Source organism: Lactuca virosa, chromosome 3, assembly GCF_052849685.1.
Source record: "Lactuca virosa cultivar CGN04683 chromosome 3, Lactuca_virosa_CGN04683_v6, whole genome shotgun sequence".
NCBI lineage: Eukaryota > Viridiplantae > Streptophyta > Magnoliopsida > Asterales > Asteraceae > Lactuca > Lactuca virosa.
This window is the reverse complement of record NC_136428.1, coordinates 159,449,543-159,462,512: the sequence shown is the minus strand read 5'-3', so window position 1 is coordinate 159,462,512 and position 12,970 is coordinate 159,449,543.

Here is a 12,970-nt window from a genome sequence, read left to right as displayed (position 1 = left end):
AATTGATTTATGGCCCATTAGGGCTAACTAGGTTTGTTATGGCCCAATAAGGTCCAATAGAGGTAAACCATTTCATTTTAGGCCCATGATGGCCCAAAAGGTTAAGTCTCATGAGAGTGGGTCCAATTAGAGCCCATTTAAGAGTTCTAAGCCCAAAATAGTCAAATTGGAAGCTTATTGGCCCCTTAGGCCCAATAAGGAAATCCTAGTCCATATTGGACTTAAACCCGGATTTCTAGGGTTTCCAACCTTTTGTTGACTATTTGAGTGTTTGTATAGAGTGTTTGATGGAATTTTGTTGTCATTGAATAAGCATCATACATGCTTTCAAGTTTTAGTTACAATGTTATCCTTGTTTAATGTTTACAAAGCATTAGAATTTCTAGTTGTGACATGTCAAAACCACCAAGTCACACCAACCAAAACAAAAACAACCGGAGATCGATAAGTGCATGTGTCAAAACTGCCAAGTCAGACCAACCAAAACAAAAACAACCGGAGACCGATAAGTGCATGTGTCAAAACCACCAAGTCAGACCAACCAAAACAAAAGCAATCGGAGACCGATAAGCAGCCAACACTTATTAAGGGAACCAGGGGCAAAAATGTCAAGAGCCCAAATAATCATATATATATATATATATATATATATATATATATATATATATATATATATATATATATATATTAGCAACTTTAAACTAGATATTCAAAAAAAGGCCATCAATAAATATATAGCATGTGATTTCTAATACATTTATAAAGACATAAATACAAGGCATGCAATAATTTTAAATTATAAAAATGTGGTAAACAAAGTACTTCGGTGAATTATTCAAAAACCTAGCTCATTATTACAGGAATTAATTAACAGCCACCTTCTTTTTTATTTTATTCTATTATCTATTTAATACTAATTTAATAATTTACCACCAACTATATTTCGCTTATATCGTAACATATGTACGAGGAATCATAGTTTTATAAATATAAATTCAAAAATTTCTATATACTTTACTGTTTAGAATATTAATCTTATTATTCTAATTAACGTGGGCAATATGGTAAGTGAATGAATCAGTTAAGATATAAAGGACAAGCTTTTTTTTAAGGTAATGAAATTATACATTGTACAAAAAGAAATCAGCCATTTAGTTTTTAGATTTGGCCTGACATAAATTTTGGTAAAGCTTTTAGATATCCTGCCATGGAAATTGCATAACCCGCCACAAATTTTGGGTAAAATCAAAACCCCAAACGCGTTTTCACTCCCGTTATTCTCACCGCAGCAACCAACCGGCGATTTGACTAGCTACCACACCGTTTCATCAGGTAATGCCTTAACAAACGATTCCTCCTCATCGTCCTGACTACAATTCCAGTGCCTAAAATCCTTATCTTTTCCTCGATTTTCCCTGTCCCCTACCTCATATCAGGAGGTCGCCAAATCATTGCTAGGGCAGCATTACTCGTATACACGATTCTACATCTCTATTGGTCCTCTTTTTGCCACTGCTAAACATCTTCTACTCTTGCAATTTGTAAGATTTACATGTTGATACTTGCTTTCTGAAAATTTTACTACAGAGGTTTACTTGAGGTTTTGTAAATTCATGGATCTATATATGCATGAATCATGTACTGATGTTGATTTAAACGAGAATACCTGAGAACAGAACATGAAACTCAAAACAGGAAACCTGAAGGTTTTTTTTAGAAATTTGTGGATGTATGTATGTATATATTCATGAAAACACTTCAGTTAGTTGCTATTATTTGCTGATTTTTGACAGTTTTGCAACATAATAACAATGATGGGATCTAAGTTGTTTCATTTTTTAAACTCAAAACCATTCCTCATCATCATAAGTATATAGGCCTTTTGTATCAATCAAACCACCAAGTAAGCATTGTGATATCATGTTGAATTGTTTTTGTAATCTGTTCAGGTAGGTGGTTGAGCCATTAGGTGGTTGAGCCATTTGCAAATCATCTACAATAAAGATGATGAATGATCAACCACAACAACAACTGATACCACAACCGAGGAAAAAAAGAACAGCCACACGTCTAATGGATATAACAGAGCCACAAGAAGTTGAATTTAACAGTCTTGGTCAGCATTGTGGCCATAAGCAAAATAAGTTCGCCAATGACTGCGGGGTTGTTACGAGAAAGTTAATTTCTATCGAATATCCGACTTGGAAGAAAGTGCCAGCAAATGAAAAGGAGAACTTATGGTTGACCATCAAGGTTTGTTATCTAATATACATTACATGTGCTTTCATTTGATTACTATATGTTACTAATAGTTATTTAAAAAAAACAAAAATAGAAACGTTGGAATATCCATGATGAAAAACGCAGAGCATATGTGCTTATGACTTGCAACCACAAGTGGAGATCATACAAGAAGAGGCTTAAAAAGAATTTCTTGACCAATGAGAGAAACCCACTTGAAACCTACTCATATCTGGAGAAGACTGCATTGCAAAAATTTAAGGAAAGGATATCATCAAAGGAATTCCAGGTTTGTAGGATATAATGTCTCTTGATAATATTAATCATTATGTTGCAGTTTCATAATTGTGGTTGTTGATTTCATTGGCAGGATATAAGTGAGAAAGCAAAGATGAGTTCAATGTGTAATACAAATCCACCCCGAGTAGGCCCACATGGTTATCGGGGCAACAAACCTAAGTGGGAACAAGAGAAGGCATCGGGTGAGCTGCCGCCACAGTTGTATCAGATAAAAAGCGAGCGTTCATTAGATTATGTGTTGGGGAGAAGATCTAAAAATGAGTCAGGGTCAAAAATAATACCACCTAACATGGAACCCATAGTAAAAAAGCTTGTAAGTTTGTTCTTAATTTTGTTTTTTAAATTTTATTAATCTTTTTTGTCTAAGTAAATGTATTGACTATTATGTTGTTTGCATTAATAGATAGATGTCCAAAAAGAAATATCCAGCGGTGATTTGTTGCCGGGTCCCGGAGAGGATTTGTTGACTATGGCTATAGGGCCGGAGCACCTGGTCGCACTAGGGCGGTGGGGCATGATATCGGCTTAAGAAAGGGGATGCAAGGAATTGAAAAAAAAAAGAGGAAAGCCGTGGACAAAGAAGTTGTTAGTAAGATGCAGGTCCAGTTAGACGAAGCTGTGACCCAATTGGCAGAGTTAAGAACATTGTTTGCGATGCAAGGGTCTAGGAACCAAGTCCCGAATAATGTGTGCTTCGGTGTTCAAAACAATAGTTCTGGCTCGACGTCGACATCTGATGCTTTAGATACGATAAAGGTAATTCTTTATTATAGCATCAACCTTTAACAACTAATAAAATCCACAACTCAATGAGTCAGTTTATTTATTTTTATCACTAATTCTAGTTGACTACATTTATTATAATTATGTGGTACAAGTTGGGAAAAGAGTAATAAAATTCACTTGTTTATTGTTTCGGGCAAAACAAAGTATGTAAATAGATACATAATTGAGTAAGAGTTGATGACTGATCATAGTCTTCTATAATGTTCAACTGTTTCAAAAAAGCTACAAATATTCCCCTGTATGTGTTATGTATCTGCTGTACAGAGAAAACAATAAAACTAGATAAATAGAACTTGTGTAAAAATTACAGAATGGTCCTTATGTTGCAGCAATTACAGAAATGGTCCCTGTAAGTTTTTTCTATAGAAATGGTCCCTGTAAGTTTTTTTTACAGAAATGATCCCTGTAAGAAACAATTACAAATCCCTGAATTTACAAAAGAAGGCACTATGCAGAAAAAATTACAAAAAAAGGTACCTCTTTTGTATAAAAATGCATAATTTAGCATATTTTTTTGTTTTAATGTGTTAGGTTTATGTTTTTAGAATTTCTTGATATCATATGACTTTGAACTTTGCTGTCAAATTATGTTTTACATCGAATTTTCTAACATATTGACACATGAAATACACTACATGCTATATGATTGCAAACTATTACTTATTGTGATTTGGTGTTATCTTATGGTGATATGAACCAAAAGTGTATAGAAATACAGAACTGGTCACTATGTTATACAAATGTACAATAATGGTCTATGTGTGATAGAAAATATATTAAAATAGTTCCAGACTTTTGTATTTAGCATATTTTTATGTTTTAATGTGTTAGGTTTATGTTTTTTGAATTTCTTGATATCATTTTACTCAGAACTTTGCTGTCAAATTATGTATTATATCAAATTTTCTAACATGCTGACACATGAAATACACTACATGTTATATGATTGCAGACTATTACTCATTGTGATTTAGTGTTACCTTATGGTGATATGAACCAAAAATGTGCCAGAGGGATGATCTTTCCTTATAATGATGGGTTAATTCACTCACTTCCTCTACGCGAAAATCACTTGAAGGTTATGATAGACAACATTGATGAAAGATATAAAGGTGTTCCTGTTCCTGTGATGACAAATGAAGTTGGTATCCTAGAAGATGCAGTTGGCACTGTAATTCAATGGCCGCGGATCACAATTGTTCTTAGGAACGTACATCTTCATTATCCTTTAATTTATTATCTACCATATATATATTTTCTGAAAATGAGAGAATTCCCTATATGCTCCTATTAAACATCAAAATATTACATTTAGACCGACAAATAAAATATTTTGATGTTTAAGAATGGCATATACGACGTTCTCGCTAATTAAAATGAGTTATTAATAGGAACAACAAAGCAAGGCGCCATCACAACAACAAATTCATACCATAAGTGCGCGACCATCAACCACAAAGGCTGTTATGGAAAAAAACATGCCTAACCAAAAGATCAACAAACCAAGGCCCATAGAATCACTTCGTGACCTTTTGAAGACCAACCTAGTGGTTCATGTAGTAGCCGATGCTGGACATCTCGAAGCTGGGGCGTTTGATTTTTCAGTTACATACGAAGAATATTATCGTTTGTTGAAAAAACAAACAACTGATTTGTCCATCATAACAACTTGGCAGATGTAAGTGCATTCAAATTTTACTATTACTTTTTTTTTCCATGATATTTTCTTTTGAGGCTGCTTATAAGATATTACTTGATTGTAATTTTTTTGTAATATTGTTTGTAGCCTTCTACACTTAATGCTTCGGAAACGTATGGGAAAATGTGCTTTCCTAAACCCATATAAGATTCTTGGGAAAGCATGTCAGGAAACTTCGATTGATGCCGTCAATTATCTCGTTGATGCGATGCAACTTCATCATGGAAAATCGTTTCTTATCGCACCATACCTGCAAAAGTATCATAAGTTGTTATCTATATTAATAGTTATTTGTTTTTTTTTTTGTTTTTTTTATACTAAAATTTCAAACCATTACTAGTATGCATTGGGTCCTCTTGGTGATTTGCCCTTCAAATCATATTGTATACATTTTGGATTCTCTGATGAAGCCTATGAAAAATCTTGTTGACAACTACTATCTGCTCAAACATTTGGAAAAGTAAGAAATTTCTTAATGACATAAAAATAACATTCTTTCTATAAGTTTGAATACAACTCTGCTGCTTGTTTATTTTTAGGGCTTTTGAGAGGTATGAAAAGAACACATCAATTCCAATTGTATGGAAGCTCACTGAGGTAATTTATCTTATTACTTATCCACTAGTTAGATGTAGTTTCGTTTGTGATTTATGTTTACCTTCTATTTTAATTTTAGTGCAACCAAGCCGGTGGATTGGAACGTGAGCTGAGTGGGCATTATATAATGAATTGGATCTTTGATTTTGTGTTGAACAGACAACATGGATTTCCGAGTAGAGTAAGTACTTCTTAAAAAAATCTCTTCTTCTAAAGCAAGAAACAAATTTTTTCGTTATTTAGTAGTTTTAATTTTATTTTCATATAGTTTGGTACCCTTTGGAATGACAAAACTGCATTTGAGGAAAAGGCGTTGGTCACAACTGTTGCTACGTGGGCCAGAGAATTTCTGAAAAATTTTATGAATGATGTTGTCTAAAAGTGCATATAAGGTTAGTTGTTAATCTTTATAACATCCTACTTTTAGTTTAATGATTGTTTGCTAAAGTCAACTCTTTTATAATGCTAGACAAAAAACTAATTATTTGTTGTGTTTTGTTTTTCAGTGAGGATGAAGGATAGCTGTTGTGTTTTGTTTTTAAGTGAGGTTGAAGGATAGCTGCAACACTTGATTATTGGACAATACCTCTCCATGGAAAAACAATTTCTTTTTTGAATTTATTTATGCAAGTTTTATGTAGTATGAAATGACCAAATCAATGAGTTTTTAGCAGCACTTAAGCATGTTTTTGTTGATGACTAAAATGATTGGTTACTTAGCATGTTTATATTAATATAATTTGTTCATCAATGAACAATTTTTGTTTTGTTTTGAATGTGTGCTTTGGATGCAAGTATCAGTTTGTGCTTTTTACCATTTGTTTTCATTATATTATGGTTATTTGAATAAAGTTGTCACCAATTTATTTTTTATAACCATGCTTTTTGGTACCGTCATTATAGTTTTGCAAGGCTAAAAAAGAGCCGGTTATTTGAATGGAACCGGTCTATATTTAATCCTTATATGACCCGGTTTTGGAATTGGAACCGGGCTCTTTTTGACATATACGACCCGGTTTTGTATGGTTGAACCGTGTCCTAATCTTCATATATGATCAAACATTAGCCGTTATATTCCTCTTATATGTCCCGGTTTTATGAATAACCGGGTTCTTTTGTGTCAAATAGGAGCCGGTTTTAAAACCGGGTTCTATTTCTTTTTTCACATAGGTCTCGCTGGCTTTAGGACCCGGTTCAAAACCGGGTCTTTTAATTGATTTAACCGAGTCCTATAACCTTTTTTTGTAGTAGTACTACCTCCAGCTATTGCATCTTTAGTTGTAGCAAGGATAAAATGTCAAGTGTACTTTGTATATTGTCCAATTAAAGCGACGTGGAATTCCATTATATTAAGAGTTAACTATTGTAAAAAGGGTAAAAGGGGTAAAGTTGGTATACTCAACTCCAACCCGAACAACAAGGAAAAAAGGAAAAAAGGAAGCCTAGCTCTAAGACATTCTAATAGGATATATGGTTCCAAAGCAATAAAAGGACTAACAAATAAAAGATTCCGAGTATACATGAAAGATATGAAAAGCTACTAGCCAAAAGCATGGCACAGTCAGGTATATAAATCCATAACACCATTAGAATACTACTTCTAGCCTGCATATTTTACTAAGGATAAGATACTAACATTTGCAAAGTGACTAAAGGAAAATGACTAAAACATGGAAAAGATAATTCAAATTGTTTATACAGTGTTTCATGAGAAAGTTCTAACTTATTTAAATGTTGAACATTTTATATGTTTTCTATTTAAAAACAAGTCATGAAATCTATAAAACTAATATAGTAACAAATGTTCAACGTTATTTCAAATGCATACAAAAATTTGGGTAAAATATATTTATAGAATCGTCTTCTTGATCATATGAATGAGAAAAACATAGTCAAATATCTAGAATTTTAGAAGTGGTCAAATTCTAATGATTTGTTTAAACCAACCACACACCACACAATGTGTTTTAAGAAGTCGGTTTTAAACTATAATGTCCTTCACAAGGGCCATGTCACACAAGTGGATGTTATTATAAAATACGACATATCATTATTTTATTACATTTGTTTATTAGAATAGCTTGTTTAGGATAAGTGGATAAGAAAATTAGATTATGTTTCATTATAAACCACCCACACATGTCACACAAGTGGATGCGATTATAAAACACGAAATATCATTATTTTATTACATTGTTTATTAAAATAGCTTATTGTATTATTCTATTATTTTATAAATCGAGTTATGTATTAAAGATACTTAATTTATAAATTAATTAAACTAAAACAAAAAATATACATTAATAATTCAATGACATTATTTTGATCATCAAAGTGTACATATAAATATACAAATTAATAAAAATACAAGTATATAAATTATGAATATGCCCTAATATATTACAATATATGTAAAATAGTACGAGTTGACAATGCCTATATATATATATATATATATATATATATATATATATATATATATATATATATATATATATATATATATATATGTGTGTGTGTATATATATATACATATAGAGAGAGAGAGAGAGATAAGATCGGGTAAGACTCATTTTAAAGTGAGGACACGTGAACACACCTTAAAAAAATTGAAAAAAAAATCTAAAAAAAATACAAATCATAAAATCGAGCATAGATCTATGTCCGGGAGAAAAAAAATTGGATCATTAAAATTGACCTAGTCGTTGTCGAATTCTGACCTAGTCAATTATTTGTCCATAAGATAAGGGATCATATATTCCTCCATTCTAGATATCATATGGACTGAGACATGGATTATAATCATTCTCTTTGCCATTTGTTGTTTCCCGATTTCCGATTTATGACGACCGACTAATTAAACAAATTCAAACAAGTCCAGGCCCGACCGAGCACTTACGTTTGTCATCACTAAGTCATCGAGGGGCCCACAGATATCGCTTTTATCCCTCCAAGGGTAAACCGAATGGATAAACTTCGACCCAAATGTTCGCTTGTACTTACTCATCAAATTACACACAACGATATGTTTTATAACAATCAAGTTACTGATTGCATTTACATATGTCAATGTGCAACCAACGCGCGACTACAACTCACATGTCTCCGTTTGAAGAATATAAGATATTATCGTCTCATGATCACTCGTGATAAAATCCATGAAGTGATTCAAATAAACATGGATTTAATCCAATACTCGAATCTCATTCCAGGAGCACTCATGAATGTTTAGCAACTTTTGCTATGTCTAAACACTTTAGACATCTACAAGCCCAATTCATGAGAGTCTTGATTCATACTTACTTCCAAAGCATGATTGACTGTGGAGAGTTTGAATAACCTAGTTATTCGGGAAGTCAAAACATGCAAAGTGAAACACAAGAATAATCGAATCCAATATGGTCTCAGAACTTATGAATATAAATAAAATACCTTTTATTTATCACCATATTGATTACACATTATTTATTGTATAATGTTTGGAATAATCAACTTAATACTTGAACTGAAACAATAGTCATGTCATGCTCCAAGCATGCACACTATGTTTATCCAACCAATAGTTATGTCATACTCCAAGTATGCACACTATGTTTGTCTATGATCCTTACTTTGTGAAATAGACCAATTGAACATGATTCCAATGATGCTCATTTCACAATCCCAAATCCTTACCGCAAATGTAAGAATACAAGATTATTTGCCATTTACTGAAATCTGTTAGATTCTAAACTTATATGCATTGATCCTCTTGTAATGACTATGCACAGAAGTCACAAAGACTTGGCAATAGACATTTACAAGGTATTCCAATGGAGAGCAATTCCATGGAATCGAAGTCTCACATTCAAAGTACATTCCTTTGAACATCCTTCCTGCATTAAGTTTTTCTAATCTTCCACGGATTTAATGAATAAGTTCCACTTATGGAAACATTTCCACATTCCCATTTTGACTATCACTTCTAAACAAGAGGTGCCTTCTTTCAGAATATGTCAATATGGTCCTTCCAAAATTAACACTATACTTCCGGTTGTCCATGAGCAACCAATCTTTGGTAAACCTCAGATTGTCCTCGACAGTTGCTTAATCATTTTAGTCATGCCCAGTTCTAGTACGTTTTTCCCTCTTAATGCCCCAGGCAATTGGAAAAATTTAGAACATATAAATATTACAGCACATGTAATCGATCCTATATCCGAAGCATATGGGACACGATTCATGATGTCTCACATAAAGATATGATACTAGACAAATCTTTTGCTATAATATTTCTATTTCTATTTCCCATGTTCTCATAATTCAGATTATGAAAAGGGATGCCGTAATGATAATCGAATTTTAGAACGCAAATAATGTAATTATGACTAAATTTGATTAAAAACTCACAATCTAAGCTTTTAGAATTGGAATGAAGTATAATTTTCTCTCCCTTAATTATAGCAAACAACTTTTCAAAACCCTGCATCTTTATAGATTTGAAACTTTGTTTTCTATAATTAACATTGCTAACTCGCAATACTTAACATAATAATCATGCTCCCACCAACATGATGATTATTAGCATAACACTTATACTTCCACTAGCTTTGACATGTATCCAGAAATCAGCTGGACTACTAGAAATCAATACTTAATTGACTTTCTTACCAAAGTTCAGATTTCTGATACGAGATGCTTTGATAATAATTTATCAAAATCATACGCCTTTTCTTAGATAGCTCACATGTGTGTCTAAACAATTTTTAGAACTATGAAAAGGGATGTCGTAATCATAGTCTCAATTGTTTAGACCTTTTCCATTTCTCACAAGTCTATGTTAGTGTGCCGGTTAACTACACACGCTCCACTAACGACTTTGAGAATGCAAATATCACAATTGATATCTACTTAAAATCTACTTAGTGAAAACGTTTCCTCACCATCATTTTCATGAATCGAAGAGAAACTTTATGACACTTAGATTTTATGGTGTATGTGTTCCTATCCATGTGAATTTGTCAAAACCATAATTACAAGACAAGGTTAGTGACAAATCCAAACTCATATGGACTGAACTTGTGCAATCTTAACTTCTTGCCACCTGGCAGCACAAGGGCCTACCATTGCTTCCAAGTAGTTATGCAAACAATTGAGAACTCATAGAACTCACATGTATAGTCAACTTTAATTGGAATGGGCACAGAAACAAAAATATGTTAACACGATGGGCTATAAACCTCAAGTCGTGTGCTAGTGATAAACAACAGGTTTTATTCTTGATTAGTTCTTGAAACTTTTCAAGATCTTTAAGACTCCCACTGACCTCTTGATATATAAGATTCTCTTGTCAAGAACCATTCCTTGACAAAGCAAATATTCACGAGTTAGTGCGGATTCTTATCAAGATAAACACTTCACTCAATTGGTCTTAGTTGGTCTTTGTTTTATCCAAAAACATCACAACTTACCAATTTCAAATGTACAGGAGTAGAAAACATTTTACTCTACATTTGATAAGTGTTTTAAACCTTCTTAAGATTATGTCACTCAAGTTACAATCTTGGAGTATTACTCTAAGACTCAATTTTGGAACGAAGTATGACTTATCTTTTTTATTTAACCAATTCAACAATCCACGATTCCTCTTCCTAGCCAAACAAATGCACTAAGATGTCCTTAGAGAATCAATTGTGATATGGTTTCATAATCACTAAGATAATCATAAAACAAGATACTCAAGTACTCTCCCATCTTTGCAGATTGGAGAAACTCTTATCTTTCTGCCTAATTTGATTCTTCTTATTCGTTCTGCCTTACATTGAAACTTTTCCAATGTTTCAGAATTACACTTAAACTTGTAAGTATAACCATATTTACTAAATTTTAGTAAATCATGACGAATAGTCTTATAGTTCTTTGTGGTGGACCTGATCAGCGCAGAACCAAGTATACCCGATCTCCTAGTCCTTCACTTGACTCACATATACATGTGAACAAGGAATTAGTCTAAATTTCCCAAATATGAAAATTCTCATTCAACATACAATACAAGTTGCATGATTCCAAGTTTCTATCCAACTGAAACTTGGGTGATGAGAATCTTTCCTTATTTGGTAAATTATAACACTACCATAAACGAAAGAATCAAATCCATTTTCCAATATTGCTATTAATGGAATCATATAAACAACAATTTTCACAAATGCCATTGTAAGGATATTTAAAATAAATAAAATTAAAACCTTTTTTCTTTTATTTTAAAACTTGCAGAAAAAACTTATCCTTACAATGCAAATACAAATGAAAAACATGTTGATATCTATTCCTAAGCAATCTATCATAACTCTCAGCAGCAGCTCAAAATTCTGATCTTCACGATCAGAACCAGCTTACTCTTCTTTTAAGCTTCCTCTCTTTGATTCTTAAAACATCAAAATGCGACCTAGTCACATCATGTAATAAGAATCTCAAAATAGGAACTTAATAGAGCTAGATAGTGGACTTCACCCAAAGTAGAGTCAAACTTTTTGACTTTACCATCCTTATGATCTTTCGGGTAAATAGGGCAGCTTCGAAACCAATGCCCCTTCCTTTGCCAATAGAAACATATGGACTCTTTGGGAATGGTACACGGGACTATCTCAGACTTAGCCTTTCTCTTTACCATTTGGTCAACCGAGTTGACTATGGCCGATCCTTTTCCATTGGGAAGAGAAGACTTTTCTAGACTTCTAATGTTACCATTGTCAATGTCCATGGAAGTTTGCAAAGTAGATATTCCAATCAAATTTGCCTTACGAGTGCCCTAAATCATTGTTGATTCAGCAGCAACAAGCAAATAGGTAAGATTAATAAGGGTCATGACGTGGTCTGTCACATAGTAGTCCTTAATGAACTCACTATATGACTCGGAAAGTGATTGAAGAACCCAGTCAACAGTCAACTTCCTTGAGATTTCGACACCCAACTCTCCCAGCTTGTCAAAATGTGACTTCATCTCCAAGATGTGAGTACAGATAGACACTGCTTGCCAATAAGGATTGAGTGACCTTGAACTTTTCAAGAACTTGTGGGTTAGGGAGAATAATTGGAGGAGGTGGAGGAAGAGAAGTATGATTTCCATGATCCAACCACGGGACATCATCTTCATTAGGAAAGCTTGTTTCAAGGGATTCGGGAAGATCATAGCTGTCTGAACCAGACATCTACAATGGCAGAAATTCAAGTTAGTTGATTTAAGTCCTTAATATAACACCCAATATGAAATATTAAGGCTAGGACCCAACACAATATTTTATAACTTGGAAGAGGGATGCCGTAACCCAAGCTATAAAATATTTGAAGTTAGGCGAATGACGATTCACC